The following is a 17608-nucleotide window of genomic DNA, read 5'->3' on the forward strand; positions in this document are numbered from 1 at the left end:
CGTTGTCCGAAGTCAACTCAAATGGATTTTAAAGGCAAAATTTCATACTTTATCAATTTTTAACATACAAGCCTTCCGGAAAAGACCTGGACTGTGTATGCAAATTGAGAAAGCTTAAAATGAGGTATTTGATGTTTCGGAACACGGAATTAAGGTTTAAAACTCTACATGACCTATGGGGTCATCACAACATTGGAGTTTATTATAGCATTCTTAGCTTGTTCTGAAGTTGCATCAGGAATAAATGTTACTATTGTAACTTCGGCCAACACACAAGATGAGACTTTACCACCGTGATTGTTTGAGAACCATAATCGAATAGTGTTATGTGATTTTAAAAATTAAAGTATGTAAGTTACTCTTTTAATACTAATACAAAATTCATTTTTGGTGTATGACTTGTGGTATCGAAGTTATATGAATGATTATGGTATTAAATTAGAATTTATTATTCTGTTTAGCATCTAAAAGGAAGAAAAAAGCTGATTAATTAGAGATAATTTCCCGACATTTCTAAGTATGTGTCGCAAGGATGGGTATGATTTGCCGTCATTTCCTTATATTTCGCACCTAGAATGAGCTATAGATCAAAATTGGTGACATTCAATAAGAGTCGTAAATAAATGTCATAATTTATTTACCGAAATTAATATAAATGCCTAAAAATTCCCGGCATTGGAACTTACGACATTTGATTTAAGGATAACATAAATATCGGCAATTCATTTTGTGACATTTATGTAACTTAATTAAAACGACATTTAAAAAATATCGTCGTATCTTAACTTTCTTGTAGTGCATAATATAATGGCATAATTAATTAATTAATGCGTCTTTCGTATACATGGGATGTGATACATGTTATAAAAACTACATTTATTACAAATCGGTAAAACTTGAAACATCAGAAAGATTATACAATATTGAGGTTGAAAATGGAATTGACAAACCTGATGCTATTAAATTACTCACGAGAAGGTCGATAAGGAGTGGCTTTAAGGTAAAGGTCACCCTTTCTGGCAATAGTTATTCCAGCTAATTCAGTCAAGTCCAAGTCTCTTGGCTTCATTCCGGTTGGGAGTTTCCAGTCGAAGTGATACATCAATTGAGCCAATGGCAAGTAAAGGTTAGATAAACCTAATGATAGTCCAGGACAACTTTTCCGTCCACCAACAAAACAAGAAATTAAAAATTATTACCCAAAAAATCCACAGAGCATTGCTCAAATCTTTCTGGCTTAAAGCTTTTTGCGTCATCCCAATATTTTGGATCTCTTCCCAATGCCCAAACATTAACCATCACTTTGGTCTTCGCTGGAATAGTGTAGTCGTTTATATCTGTATCTTTCCTGCATTCCCTTGGAACCAAAAGTAGAGATGGTGGATGAAGTCTCAAAGTTTCTTTAATAACTAACTTTAAGTATTTCAGCTCCTCCTCATCATTTTCATCAATTGTTACTTTGTTTTTAAAGGCTTCTCTCACTTCTGCCTAAGCTTTGGTGAATACACTTCTATTCTTCATCATGTCAGCCATAGCCCATATAGTTGTTGTTGATGAAGTTTTTGTTCCGGCAGCAAACATGTCCTGCAAATTAATAATGGCCAAGTTACAACATTTAATTATTTTTCTATCAAGAAATTCTTATTCTTGGTATAAAATTAAAAATATTTTAGCTATGGTAATGGATATGGGAAAGTAAGAAAAACTTAGGATTGTAGTATTCAATAGTACTTACAACAATAACAGCTTTGATATTGTCGTTGGTGATGGGAAATTTAACACTTGTATCATTCATGAGTCTTAGTAGGAAATCAATTAAATCTTCACCTCCTAATGCTCCATTAGTTTTCCCAGTTTCAAGATTTTTCTTGTGCTCGTTGATGACATCCTCAACAATGGAATCTACCTTGAGGTGGGCATTCAGAAGTTTACGCTTCATTCCATGCTTCATTCCACTGAGAACATGAAGAAACTTGTATATAGGGAAGATATCGGCCACATCAAAGCCTTCTGCTAACCCTATAATTTCTCTAATCTTTTTGGCAAATACGTCTTGCCCCTTAAGTACTTGCCCAAATGCTGATCTACACATCATGTAGCTCGCGAACCAAATTATCCTTTGTGTAAAATTAATTAGCTCACCATAGTAGCCCCATAGTAAAAGTTAAAAAACTCTCTCTATGAAAGACCAATAACGGCTATTTTCTAACCGCGAGTTCCCTACGCACTCCAGTCAATGGACCCGCCGGACGGCGCTTCTCCGGCACATCTAGAAGGTCAATCTACCTCAAATCCAACGAATAACCAGCCTACTGAGTTTAGAGATGGAAAGTTGTCTTATGCTACAAAAGTCATCACCTCCTCGAATGTGCCGATTCCCCCAAATCGACATGGCAGAGATTCAGCTGTTGCTACTCACACCACTCACAATGGGATACCGGCGATGCTCTTCAAGGCATCGGATTACTACGGGATTATGGCATAAGAATGCGAACTTACCATTGTTGGGCGATTTCTCAAACCACGCCCCCAAATTGACAAAATTAAGTGAAAATTCAAGGAATTGATTTCGATTAAGGGATCAGTAAAAATTAGGGTTTATGACAACTATAACATTTTTCTGGACTTCACCAACGTAGAAGACTTCAATACAATTTGGTTTAAAAGAGTTATTGAAATTGAAGGCCAACAGATGTGGCTGAAAAAATGGTCCCCTGATTTCAAACCTGAGAGGATATGCATGTTGCTCCGGTATGGGTCCTTCTTCCTGGTCTACCTTTTTATATACGCACCTGGAATTATGTTAAACAAGTGGTGAGTGAATTTGGTATACCCCTTGAAATGGACTTGGCTACTAGAGGAAGGACTAGGCAAAGCATGGCAAAAGTTAGAGTTGAAATCGACCTTCTAACAGACAAACCAGACTCTGTTTATGTGGGGCAAATATACAAGAATGCTCCTGAAAAAGGTTTTATTCAAAATTGGAATTTGAAGTTGTTCCAAAATACTGTAAGTTTTGTAAAAAGTTGGGGCACAATATAATCAATTGTAGAGCTTTAGAAAGGAAGAAAGCTGTTGAAGATAGAGAATTGGAAGCTCAAAAAGCTATGGAAAATCAGAATGAAGAAGCAAAAATAAATGAAAAAGACAACAAGTTGGATGTATTAGAAAATGGTATTGCCAAAGATAATGCTCAAACTAGTGCAAATACGACAAAGAATCATCGTACCTAAAGAATGATGTTGATCCGGAGAATTCCACTCAAAGGCCATCAAGCAATATCATAGATAGAACCAGCAAAAGCGTTAAGAAGCACAAGCAGAAGAAACTTCCCAAGAAGAAGGCTAAAGTCATTTTCAAACCCATGATCAATCCTTCAGAAGTCACAAACAAGAGCAAGAAGAGAAACAAAGATATAATAATGGCTTTACAAGATCTGGATCATGGAAGTGAACATGTTGAGACCAAGGATAAACAGAGTCATCAGAGCAACAATAGAGAGGGGGAAGCTCATTGTCAGGATACACTAGTCAGAAATCGAAGCCATAACGAAGGCACTGGAACTCCAAATCACAGTGAAGCCAAAGAAGACTATCAGGAATCTATACAAGAAAATGGAGAGCGAAATAAAGATGGGGATCAAGAAGAAAGAAAAGCAGGAGAGAAAGCTCTTACATTGAAAGACTACGTCAATGAATCAACTAGTATACCTTCTAAGATCAGAAACCTCCCTGGATTGATGTGGTAGTTGATCTCAATGTTGAATCCAATTTAAAGCAAGACAAACACGTTACAAGCCAACAAATTGAAGTGACTTCCCCTAATAGGGTGACAGTCATGATTCTGGATGACCAACTTTAAACAGAATCGAAAGAGGGTTCTTTCTAGGTCATAGGAGGCAAAGAAAAAGGGAAGAAAAAAAGGAAAAAAGAACAAAAACAAAGATACTATACCTTCTAAAGTAGGAAACTCATTCTAATTCTCTGATTTTTCCATGATAAGTGCAATATTCTGGAACATTAGAGGAGTCAATACCAAAAAAGCCTTACTAAGGTTAAAAAACTGAATACCATCTATAAGGTGGAACTTGTTGCCATTTTGGAACCTTTTGCCAGCATCAATCAAATTGAGAGGTGCAGGAGATTCCTTGGCTATCAAAATTGTATCTCCAATACAAAATGGTCGGATTTGGATAATGTGGTCAGGTATCAACATGACCAATGTTTTAAACAATCATGATCAGCAAATCACTATTAAATTGCTTTATGGGGATGCTACTAGTGATCTCTATCTCACAGCAGTTTATTCTAAGTGCACTCCTGAAGAAAGGAGAGATCTATGGAGTAGCTTAGAGAGAACCCGTCTCCAAGTGAATGGTCCATGGTGCATTGGGGGTAATTTCAATGTCATACTAGACCCCGATGAGAAAAAAGGTGGCAGACCACATAGAATGAAAAAAAGTCTTGATTTCAATACTTGTATGGATAACTGTGGGGTGATGTATTTGGGATTTGTTGGGCCAAAGTATACATGGTGTAACAATTGGGAACCTAGAAGAAGAATTTGGAAGAGGCTCGATAGAGTGCTTATTAATGATCAATGGTCTCAGATTTTTCAAAACAATATAGTCAATCACTTGGCTAGAATTGGGTCTGATCGTAGGCCTATTCTAATTCAATGTCATGATCTTAATTAACAGAGGGTTAAATATTTTAAGTTTCTTGATTTCCTGGACAAATCAACCATCTTTTTTGCAGGTAGTAGAAGAAGTTTGGAGTAATCAAGTTCATGGTAACCCTTTATGGAGGTTACAGCAAAAGCTCAAAATGCTTAGTAGAAGGCTGACTCAAAGTCTAAAGAAGACATTGGCAATGTCTTTGATCTAGTACAGTATTGGAAAAACAAAATGCAAGACCTTAAGAAAATTAATCTCAATAACAGTAATGATCATTCTAGGGCTGAACTGAATAGAGGCCAAGCAAAATACATTAGATGGATGGGGATGCAGGATGTCATTCTCAGGCAGAGAGCTAAGGTGAATTGGTTTGAAGAAGGTGACTCTAATACTAAATATTTTCATAGCACCATCAGAGATAGAAGGAGAAGACTGCAACTTCATAAAATTAAGGACCATAGGGGTCAGTAGATTGAAGAAGATGCTAACATTGGCAAAGCAGTTGTTCACCACTTTCAACAGTTCTTTAATATCAAACACTATTTCAGGGATCAAGATATATCAATTGTATCCCTCAGTGTATTAATGATGATGACAATGAAATTCTTATAGCCATTCCTGATATTGAAGAGATTAAAGATGTTGTATTCAGCATGAGTCCTACTAGTACAGCTGGGCTGGATGGTTATAATGGGAAATCCATTCAAACATGCAAGGATATCATTAAGTATGACATTACAGATTTTGTTCAAGATGTCTTCAATGGTAGAAGACTTACTAAGTTCGTTTCTCATAACTGCCTTGCTCTTATTCCTAAGGTGGACTCTCCTAGTAGTTTCTCGAATTTGACACCTATTAGTTTGAGTAACTTTACGGCCTCCAAGATTATCTCCAAAATCCTATCTAGAAGACTGAATCCTATTCTAGGGAATCTTATCTCTAAGAATCAGAGTGGCTTTGTCAAAGGAAGATTGATCACTGAAAACATCCTCATAGCACAGGAGATTGCTCAAGGTGTGAACAAGAAGAACAAAGGAGCCAATGTTATTATAAAGCTTGACATGGCAAAAGCCTATGATAGAATTTCATGGACCTTCCTGATGACGGTAATGAGGAAGTTTGACTTCTCTGAAAATTGGATTCACCTTATCTGGGGGCTTCTACAAGGAGTCTGGTACTCCATCATTATCAATGGGGCAAGAACTGGTTTCTTCACATCTACACAGGGCTTCAAACAAGGGGATCATTTATCCCCTTCTTTGTTTATTATTGGAGCTAAGGTTCTCTCCAGATCTCTCAATCAGCTGAATGATTTAATTAGCTTTACTCCTTTTAGTATGGATCACAGAGGGCCAATCATTAACCATTTAGCTTAAGCAGATGTTATTGTTATTTTTTGTGGAGGTAACAATATTACAAGCAGGCTCATCAAGAAGGTTATTGATAGATATGAAAAGGCATCTGGCCAGAAAGTTAACAATGACAAGAGTTTCTTTATCACAACTCCTCACACTTGTGCCAACAGAATCAACAGAATTAGAAATGCCACAGGTTTTATGGATAAGTCTTTCCCATTTACTTATCTGGGATGCCCTATATATTATGGGAGAAAGACAAGCAGTCTCTTTGATGGTATGCTCTCCAAAATTATCAAAAAACTCAATGGATGGCAGGCCAATATGATGTCTCGTGGGGGGAGAATGATCTTGATCAAACATGATCTGCAGTCTCTTCCTACCTATATATTGTCTGTTATGAACCCTCTTAAAGGAATTACCATGAAGAAACACTTTGCTAATTTCTTTTGGGGCTCTAATGAAGGTAGAAATAAATATCATTAGTCTTCATGGAACAATCTTTGTCTCCCTAAAGATGAGGGAGGAGCTGATGTTAGGAAAATAGAGGACATCATTGACACACTTAACATAAAAAGGTGGTGGAGATTCAGAACTCAGCCTTCCCTTTGGGTCACTTTTCTCAAGTATAAATACTGCAAAAGAGCTCATCCGGTGAACAAAGGATTCAGTCCAGCTGATTCTCATATATGGAGAAATATGTTAAGAATCAGAGACAAATCGGAGTATAACATTAGATGGGAAGTTTAAAAAGGTAATTGTAGCTTCTGGTGGGACAACTGGACCGGCAAAGGTGCATTTACCAATCTCTTACAAGGTGGTGGTAGGTCTGCTAAAGTACAGGTGAAGCAGTTTTTGCATAATGGAGGATGGAATATCGACAAGCTTAATGAAGTTCTCCATGGTCATCTTAGTGACTTCATTGTTCAATTGGATATTGGTGATCCTAATGAAGAAGACTTTCCTGTTTGGATTATTTCTAATAATGGGAATTTCTCTTCTAATTCAGTATGGCAATCTATTAGATTCAAAGCAAAAAATGATTTTATTAAAAAAAATCTGGCATAGCTCTATCCCCTTTAATAAATATTTTATCACTTGGAGATTTTTTAAAAATAGATTGCCTTTTGATAATGCTATAGGCAGATTTGGCACTAATATCATTTCCAGATGTTCCTGTTGTTCTTCTGTGCAGGTGGAGAAAATGAAACATGTTTTTAACAATAGTGATGTAGCCAACTTCATTTGGAATTCCATTGGAAATGCACTTGGAATCAAGCACCAACAAGAACCTATAATTTCTACCTTCAAGAGATGGTGGAAGACAAGCGCCAACAATAGAGTGCATAAACAAATCCTTCAGATAGCTCCCATGGTAATATGTTGGGAACTTCGGAAGCAGATTAATTCATGTAGATATGGAAAGCAGAAGAAGTTTCAACTAAACACCGTGAGACATCAAAGCATTTGGACCTTAAAAGCAGGAATCTCCAAACACATACCTGGTGGCTTTACTCAACTGGATTGGCCTTCATTATGTGAAAAAATGAGAGACTCAGGCCATCGCATAAATGGATGCAAGTTATATGGGAACCTTCTTTGCCGGGAACTATCAAGGTTAATACTGATGGTAGCTTTAGCAAGGAAAGTGGAAAAGCGGGCATCGGTGGGGTGGTCAGGGATGTCATGGTGATCTCATTATGGCCTTTTCAGTGCCCATCAATTGTGATAGTAACAATATGCCGGAGGCAAAAGCGGCTGAGTTTGGAGGGAAATGGTGTAGCCAAACTGGATACACTAATTTTTCTCTTGACTAGACTTTATCATTATTGCCGAGATGCTTACAAAAAGAGATACTAACAACTTGAAGATCAAGATGGTTATTGATAGAACCTCCAACATTGTTCACCATGCTAGAGTTAATGTCAAGCATTATTTTAGAGAAGGTATCCAGGTAGCAAATTGTCCTGCAAAATTGGCTACAACCACAAATCAGAGGAGAGTGTTCCACTCATGCCAACAACTGCCCAATATTGTTAAAGGACCTTTCCTTTTAGATAAATGGCAGCTTCCTAGTATAAGGTGAAGAACGAAAAATCTAATTTTTTCGTCAGTTAATATGTTCATAGATTCTCAGGAAGAAGGGCTTATATATGAACCTCGTTTCCTGTTATTTTTGGGGTGATGAAAGCACCGTAGTTGTATTTTTTTGAGGTAAGGTCTAGCCCCCTCTTGCACTTTTTTGAATACAACACAACCTAGATCTCTGTCTGGAAAATTTTAATTAAAAAAAAAACTAGTTCACCTGAAGAAGAATCTGACCGGATAGAGTCAATGAGACGAATGACTTCATCACGTCTGATCGAGCTGAATGACCGTGATGTTTTATACTTCAATGCCACACAAGAGGGGGGTGATTTGTATGGTGTCCAATTTTCGCGTGCAAAGATTATAGAAGGATGTGATTCTTCTATGTGTTCCTTAAACTACTGTTGCGAAAAAAATAAATGCGGAAAGTAAAGAACACAAGTATTTTTACGTGAAAAACACCCGGCTCAAAAGGTAAAAAAAATCACGACCTACTACTCAGTAGGATTTTCCCCAACACTTCACTAAATCACTTAGCCAAAACAACATTTACAAAAGCTCTTTATAAACCTAAGGATTACCTCTAATCCCGTTGTAGCATCTAGCCTCTAACTGTTGCGACAACTTCAAGTTAACTATAACTTAAAATACTCAAAGTAACTATTACAATTGCTTCTAGATAAAGCTAAAAGGTACAATATGAAAACACCTAATACAATCGAACTAGAATAAAAGACAGACACTTGGAATAGGTTCTTCTAGCTGGTTCATGTAAGCTACAGGTTCGCACAGTTGAATCACACAAGAATTGCTTGCAAAATGCCTTGCTAGTTTGCTCTCAACTCATGTTTAACTTCAGCGTTTGTGCGTACCTATAAAGTGAGAACATCATGTAATTTACAGAGTTAGTAGAATAGGAAACAACTAGAGTTCCAATGCAATACTCTTCCTTGGTGAAAGAGTTCTAGTTAACTTCAACTTCTAACTCCTTCCTTATCTTAGATAGTGTTCTCTTTAAGTAAAGAGTCCTTCTCCTTATCAATTATGCAACCTTTTTGATCAGGAAATATTAGATATAACAAGTTAAGCTTATCTCCTTCACGTGCATCCCTTATGCCTGATTCTGCCCGTGTCTGTGTACACTGTAGATGGACCTGGTTCATGCTTTAGTTCCTTTGTGAATCTTCGAAACCAACTTCACTTGGATTAACAAATTCCCCCTTTTTTATGATGATAAACTCTGTGCTTTTCATAAGCATAGGCCCTGTTTCAACTCAGCTCAACATCAACACAAAGTTAGATCATTTTACCTTTTTAAAGTCATTAATCATCAAGGACCATGTTCATTAGGTTATAAACATCACAGTCCAAAGTAAAAGCACAACCTAATTCCCCTTTTTGGCATCATCCAAAAGTTTCATAATTATGTGAGATAACCAGATTTGAATAGAAATTACTCATGGCCACTGGGGCTACTTCAAATTCAATCATGGATTTAAGCATAATCTATCAACCTAAGGATATTAGCCATCTACGAAATATCAACAAACAGTTAGAGCAAAAGGAAATGAATTTCGTTGATTGATAAGATCCTATCACAAAACATAAAAAGAAATAAGAACACTAGATCATGAGCAAAAGAAAAATACATCCCGGACTGGGTCACTGGTTGATCTTCACTAGGCTAGGAGGCTTAAGACTGGGAAGGACCAGGTTCTTGGTTTTTGGCTTGGAGCAGTTTCAGCATATCCTGAAGAATGCCATCATTCTTCTCCTTCTCTTTTTCCAGCTCAGCTATGAGAGCATCTCTCTCAGTCTCCACTTCAGCCAACCTCTTCTTCAGCCTAGCAATCTCAGGTTCCTTAGCCCTACTTTCTTGCACCAAAGCTCGCACTTTGCTGTTCACTGGTACCTTTTTCGATGAACCAGGTTCTTTGGGAGTGGTTTGAACTTCATAGTCACAAGCAGTTAGAGTGTTTGCCACAAAATGATCCTTTCTTGTACCAACTTCCCATTTCTTGATGGGTAACTTGAAATGTGTAAGTACAGCCGTGAGAATAAACCCATAGGGTCTGGCTTGAGTCTTGGTGCCATTTAGGACCCTATCAAGAAGCTGGATGATAAATCCAGGCCAATTGATTTGCCTCTTTTTCTGCCTTGGCAGCATACTGTAACGACCCGGCCGGTCGTTTCGAGAGCCATAGCCCCGTTCCCTCATTTCCTGCTTCTTTTGTGTTCTACAACTATATTATGATATACCGGGTTAGTTGGTTCGGGTCCGGAGTAGTTTCGGAGTGAATTGAGACACATAGTCTCTTATTTGGAAGCTTAAGTTGGAAAAGTTGACTAGATGTTGACTTATGTGCAAATGACCTTGGAATTGAATTTTATTGGTACCGTTAGCTCCGTTAGGTGATTTTGGACTTAGGAGCGCATCCGGAATGTGATTTGGAGGTCCGTGGTAGAATTAGGCTTGAATTGACAAAAGTTAGAATTTTGGCAATTTTGGCCGACAGTGGAAAATTTTGATACCGGGGTGGGATTGGATTTACGAAAGTTGGAGTAGGTTCGTGGTGTCATTTTCTGACTTGTGTGCAAAATTGGAGGTCATTCGGACGTGGTTTGGTAGGTTTCGGCATCGTTTGTGGAATTTGAAAGTTTAGAAGTTCTTAGGCTTGAATCCATGGGTAATTTGGTGTTTTGATGTTTTTTTGAGCGATTCGAAGGTTCGAATAAGTTTGTGATATTTTATGGGACGTGTGGTATGTTTGGTTGAGGTCCCGAGGGACTCGGGTGAGTTTCGGGTGGTTAACGGATCATTTATGGCCTTTGAGAGATAGATAATTTGCTGGTTTTTTGCTGTTGCTGGTTTTCTCTTACGCGATCGCGAGGCAGGTCTCGCATTCAGGAAGCGTATCTGGAGGGCGAGGAAGGAATTGTCTTCTCATCCGCGAAGGAAAGGACGCGTTCGCAAAGGTTCAGGAGTAGAGTGCATCGCGAACGTGAGAGGAGTAACGCATTCGCGAAGAAGATGAGAGGTAACTGGGAACCCCATTTATTTGGTCTACGCGTTCGCGAGGGTTTGGCCGCGTTCGCAATAGATTGAGCCGGTAAAGCTTCGCTTTCGTGAAGCATAGGTCGCGTTCGTGAAGAGTAAATTTGGGAGGCAGTCCAAGTGGTCTACGCGAACGCGAAGGGACTGTCGCATTCACGAAGAAGGAATCTGGACAGGCAATATTAAATTTCAAAATCGAGGGTTTGAACCCATTTTTCATATTTTGAGCTAGAGACCACGGATTTGGGCAATTTTTGAAGGGATTTTCAGGGAGTTGATTGGGGTAAGTGCTTCTCACTTGATTTTGGTTAAATTCCATGATTATCTTGATTTTTATCATTTAAATTGTGATTTGGGGAGTAAAAATTGGGGGAAAAGTGGAAGAGTTTTTGAGGTGGAATTTTGAGGTTTTGAAGGGGATATTGTTATCGGATTTGAGTAATTTCTGTATGTTTAGACTCATAAGTGAATGGACTTTCGGGTTTTGTGACTTTTGTCGAATCCCGAGACGTGGGCCCAAGGTCGGGTTTGAGCCAATTTTGGATTTTGAGTCTAGTTTAGTAGTTTTTCTTGTGGAATTGATTCCTTTAGCATATATTAATGGTATTGTACTGCTTGTGGCTAGATTCGGGACGTTCGAAGGCCGATTCAAGAGGCAGGGGCATTACAGAGTAGAGATTTGCTCGGATTAAGGTAAGTAACAATTATAAATCTAGTCCTGAGGTATGAAACCCTGGATTTTGTGTCATGTGATTATTTTGGAGGTGACGCACATGCTAGGTGACGGGCGTGTGGGCGTGCACCGAGGGGATTGTGACTTGGTTCGTCCTGTAGAAACTGTAAAATTGAACAACTTGTTGTTAGCTATATGCTCCTATGTGTTGTAGAAAGATTGACTGTAAATTATGCTAGATACCATTTTAGGCTTTATGCCGGTACTGTTGGGACCCTTAGTGGTCGTTTCTTGCTGTCATCTCACTGTTTTCATTGATATTCCGTACTCAGTCATGTTCATGCATTTTTATATCATATCTCAGTCTCTGTTATTCTGTTGATGCATCATGTTATTGCTGCTTGGGCTGATTTTCCAAATTCTGAGAGCTCGAGAGGCTGGTGAGATTGATGAGTGAGTGAGGTCGAGGGCCTGATTGTGAGGATATTATGGGATTGGGTTGCACGCCGCAACATGTTTTATTGATTCTGCCATGATTGACATTGATATAGTGCTTGGCCTGAAGGAGCCCCTCCGGAGTCTATACACACCCCAGTGAGCGCAGGTACCTACTGAGTGCGATTGCCGAGTGCCGAGTGCTGAGCGATTGTGAGGAATGAGTGACTGTGAGGTTGGAGTGATTGGGAGGACTAAGTGATGTTTGCCCGAGGGACAGTATGTTATTTCATTATTGATGCACATAGTTGCCTTATATCCTTGTTTGAGAACTATTGAAAGATATTTTACCTGACTTTACTTGAATTTGACTGAAACAAACTGACTTGACTTAAACTCTGGATTTAAAGCATGCCTACACTTTACTGAATTTTATGAAACGAACTATATTTGCATAGCTTGTCACTACTTCTCAGTTCCTTATTTATTTCTGTTACTTACTGAGTTGGTGTATTCACGTTACTTCCTGCGCCTCGTGTGCAGATCCAGGAGTAGTTGGTCGCGGGGAGTGCTGATAGTCCTTGTAGTTGGTTATAGGAGATAGCGAGGTAGCTGCCCGGCGTTCGCAGCCTTGCTTTTTCTTCTCCCCTATCTTTCCTTGAGTTGTTTTGTTTTTTGTTTCATACTATGTTAGTCTTGTTATTATCGGACCAGTTATATTAGATGGTCATGACTTAGTGACACCCCGATGTTTGGGGCTATCTTTCCGTGTTTCTATATTGGGTTTAACTCTTAGTTCTTTTATGAAAATCCTATTATAAAAAGGTTTTGATTTATCATTTAATGAATTATTGAAGTATTTTGAAAGTCGGCTGGCCTAGTACCATCGATAGGCACCATCACGACAGGTCAGGATTTGGTTCGTGACACACACATTTATTAACAAATTCAAACAACACTTTGTGGGGTGGCTTCATCTCACTTTTGTAAATAGCCTTGGGCTCAAGTTCCTCTTCATTGTCACCAAACTTCCTAGTAATGGCAAGGGCAGTAGCGAGATTCTCTAGACTTGGCCATTTAAGCTTCTTATAATAATTGTACCCTTCAGCATGTACACCTAAGATCTCTCCCAGTTCTTTATCATCAAAAGTCACTGTCCCCCCTTTACCACACTGGTGACCCTACCATCTTTGATCTCACAGTTTGCCATGAACTCCATAATTTCATTTTTGGCCAGCCTTCCATCCATCTGAAGGACCATATCCTTCCATCCTTGCAACTGTAACTTCTCCAGCAGCAGTGACATTCCTTCCTCCTCCAGTCCCTGAGGAGTCTACCTTTTAATATGGTTGTCACACCTCCTTTTTCTACCCCGAAAGGGGTATAGGGGAGTTTTTCCAATTAAAGTGACAATAACCGAAACGGGATTATTTATTCAAATTCAGAGTCGCCACTTGGGATAATTTATGGTGTCCCAAGTCACCGATTTAAAATTCTGAATCGAGGAAGTTGACTCTTATTTATGGTCTGCGAACACAGAAATCAGGGTAAGTAATTCTGTTAACCCGGGAAAAGGTGTTAGGCATTCCCGGCTTCCATTTTTTTAGCACGGTCACTCAACTATTATTATTGGCCTAATTATCTTATTAATTACATATTTTATACCTATTGCATTTTTAACCTTTAACCGCTTTTAATTATTTATGGAATTATTCTGGAACAAGTTACGATTGTCGTACACTTGTTTGTTTGGTACACACTGCGAATCGTGTCACGGGAACCATACCCACGATCTACAACATGTTTAATTATTAACATTATTAGTTGTTATGTCCGGGTCACATAAATATACCCCCGAATTTTAGAATTATGTATCACAACTATGTCACGGGAACCGTACCCGTAGCCATGATGATTTTTAATCTACTTTAATAATTTTTACATTAATTAAAAGAGATAAAACTATGTAAAATTCATTCAATATTTAAACACTCTTTAACTTTACCAACACAAAAGAAAACAGTTTCCCTTTCTAACTAACATAAATCAAAAACCTTATTAAGCACGTCTGAGCCCAAATAATAATAACTGGATAGTAAGCCACCATGTTATGACTTAATAAAGCTTAGAATGAAAAGGAGATTGAAGCAGGCAAAATCCACTTGAAGCATTAAGGTAGACATGTTCAATAAACATAACAGACATTCAAACAACATATAGTGTGGAGCATTACAACAAAAATCACTCAATCAACATATAAGAACAACATCAAATAGAACTAAGAGAAGCAGAAATCGACCTCTATATTTCAGAACATTCGGATGCGCCTACAGGGCCGGAAAACAGAACCTCGAACAAAAACCAACGGCAACGGACAACCGCACACGGATTCGCAGACTCGAACCTCACCATCGAACTTCGTGCAACCCGGAGACAAAACAGTTTAGAACTCAAGTGAACTCCATGCATTTGAAAGCAAAAATCAAAGTCGAAGTCAAAGAGAAGAAGCAGCAACTTCTCTGTTTTTTTTTTTTGAATTACAAATCTGAAGAAATGGAGGAATGGCTGGTGTTGCTGGTGGAAGATGGAGAAGGGTTGTTTGGTGTCAGGTGAAGGAGCAGCTTAACATTTTTAAGGCTGGAGAAGAAGCGGCGACCGACAGTAAAGGCGTCAGAGGCGGAGTGGACGGCGGCGGTTTGGGAGGGTTGGTCGTGGAAGGTTGTTGATGGGTGGTCGTTGTTTTTTTGCTCTCTAGGGTTAGGATCTGTTGGTGTTTTTGTTTCAAGGAAGAAGAAGAAGCTGAAGGGTCGCTGGGATTTTCATAAACGGCTCCATGGGTGTGTGTCTAGGTTAGGCCTTTATTGGAGAAGATGATCTTGAGATCTTATCTGATGGGGTCTCCTTCTAAAAATGGCTGATCAGGAGTTCTTAGGTTAGGTCTCTTAGGGTTACTTTTAAGTCTAAGTCTAGGGTTTTAGGGGTATTGGGCTTGGGTTATTATGGGCTAGATCCGAATTAGGCCAAATTCTGGCCAAATTTACCTTTAAAAATGACCCTTTAACTCAACTAACTAAAAAAAATTAATCCCTAAAATAATAACTATAAAATTGTGAAATCATTAAAATAAATTACTAGAATAAAATTAAATACTAAAAGTGAAACTAATTTTTGTATTTTCAAATGTTATAATACTATGAATATAAATATACTAATTAACTTTAAACTAAAGATGAAAAAATAATATTTTTAATTTTTGTTTTTGTGATAGAATAAAGTAAAAGAGTCAAAACTATTTAAAATAGCGCTATTAAACCTAAACTAAATATTTAAATGCTAAAATATGTAAAATATTGTGGAGGGTCAAAAATCACATGTCTACAGCTGCCCCTCTTTGACTGGAAACGCGAAGAGTCTTCAGACAAAGAACGATAAGACAGTTTTTTTGACCCGACCCTTATTTAGAGAGACCAAAAACTAAGAGAAAGGAGAATGTGACCGAGCCCTGGGATCTGAGTTGCCTACATATCCTTGGCTATAAAGGAATCAGGCCACGTGTAGTTNGCCCTTTGAATCTAGTTTCCAGAAACATATTATAATAGTTATTTGGACATCGGAAGCAAAAGTTATTGCCATTATACTAGAGGTTGTCCGAGAAGAGTTTGAAAAATGATTTTTGGAAATTTTGTTCTTCGCGAACGCGAGGGGAGGACCGCGAACGCGAAGAAAAAATCCCTGGGCAGCAGAATAAAGTCCAAACTCGTCTCACTCTTCCATTTTTTGGACCAAGGGAGCTCGGGTGAGGCGATTTTTCGAGAGATTTTCAAGAAAAACATCGAGGTAAGTGTTCTTAACTAAAACTCTTAAAATTGTGATCCAACAACTTAATTGACTCCTTTTAAAATAAGATAAAAATACTACACAATGCAAAAGCTAACATGAAACTATTATACATTTTTTGGTATTTTCAAGATTATGTAAAGATAAAAATAAGTACTATTTTGTATATTTTTTATTTAAATTTACGAAAGATACGCAAGCTAAATTTTTTTTTTTGTAATTTTCCATTTTTATGATGAAAATAAAGTCAAGAAGTCAAAAAATAGTTGAAATAGCTATATTAGGCCTAAATTAAATATTTACATGCTAAAATATAAAAAATCTTGGGGAGGGTCAAAAATCACATGTCTATAGTGCCCCTCTTTGACTGGAAACACGAAGAGTTTTCAGACAAAGAACGACCAGACAGGTTTTTTGACCCGACCCTTATTTGGAGGGACCGAAACTGAAAGAAAAGGAGAATGTGACCGAGCCCTGGTATCTGAGTTGCCTACATATCCTTGGCTATAAAGGAATCAGGCCACGTGTAGTTCAGAAGTAGGAATAGTGATGGAGTATACCGAGGTGGAGAGCCGATTGAGGTGCCGTTCCGTCAAGGTTCCGGTCCGCGGTCCTGTTATTACATCAAAAATCAAGATTAAAAATACTAACTAAGCCTATCAGCTACGAGTTACAAGATTTCTATCTATGAGTCTTCTAACGCTTGATCTTGAGCCTTGGTTGGTTCTTCATGCGGACTCTGATCTAAATCTTGATGCTTGTTAGCTGCAGGTGTTAGTTCATTCTTCCACGGCTTCTTCAGATCAAGACCGGACACGCAGTGCTCGTGACTTCAGCCATGTCTTGAGCAGCTCACATCATTCATCTGCTTCTGCATTTGGATTCACTTCCCTCTTTTTCCTTTTCTTTCTTTTTTCTTGGATTGAGACCTCTTCTTTGGTCATCTCAAACCCCCGTGCCTCGAGATAAAAACCTTATTCTTCATACAACTCATGCTACCTCCGATTTGAAACTTGAAATGAATTCTGAAATGACTTCCACCATTCCCCAGGTGGGTGCCTGCTACTGACCGGAAACTTGAAATAAATTCCCTTGTTTTCTAGGTGAATTTGAGTTGAACTCCCTTGTTTTCCAGGTGGGCGCCTGCAACTTAAACTTGAAATGAATTCCCTTGTTTTCCAGGTGGGCGCCTGCAACTTAAACTTTGAGATGAATTCCCTTGTTTTCCAGGTGGGCGCCTGCAACTTAAACTTTGAGATGAATTCCCTTGTTTTCCAGGTGGGCGCCTGATGCCAAAACTTGAAATGAATTCCCTTGTTTTCCAGGCGGGTGCCTGACGCCAAAACTTGAAATGTATTCTCTTATTTTCCAGGTGGGCGCCTAATGCTGAATCGAAATGAATTCCCTTGTTTTCCAGGTGGGCGTCTGATGCCAAAACTTGTAATGAATTCCCTTGTTTTCCAGGTGGGCGCCTGATGCCAAAACTTGTA

The 17608-nt window shown here is 38.4% G+C and overlaps 1 pseudogene; it reads right to left on the reverse strand.

Moving 5' to 3' along the window:
* Positions 1-964: 964 nt before the first annotated feature.
* LOC109236568 overlaps positions 965-17608 on the reverse strand; it is a 44420-nt pseudogene continuing 27776 nt past the window's right edge.

This window comes from Nicotiana attenuata, unplaced genomic scaffold, assembly GCF_001879085.1.
Source record: "Nicotiana attenuata strain UT unplaced genomic scaffold, NIATTr2, whole genome shotgun sequence".
Taxonomy (NCBI): Eukaryota; Viridiplantae; Streptophyta; class Magnoliopsida; order Solanales; family Solanaceae; genus Nicotiana; species Nicotiana attenuata.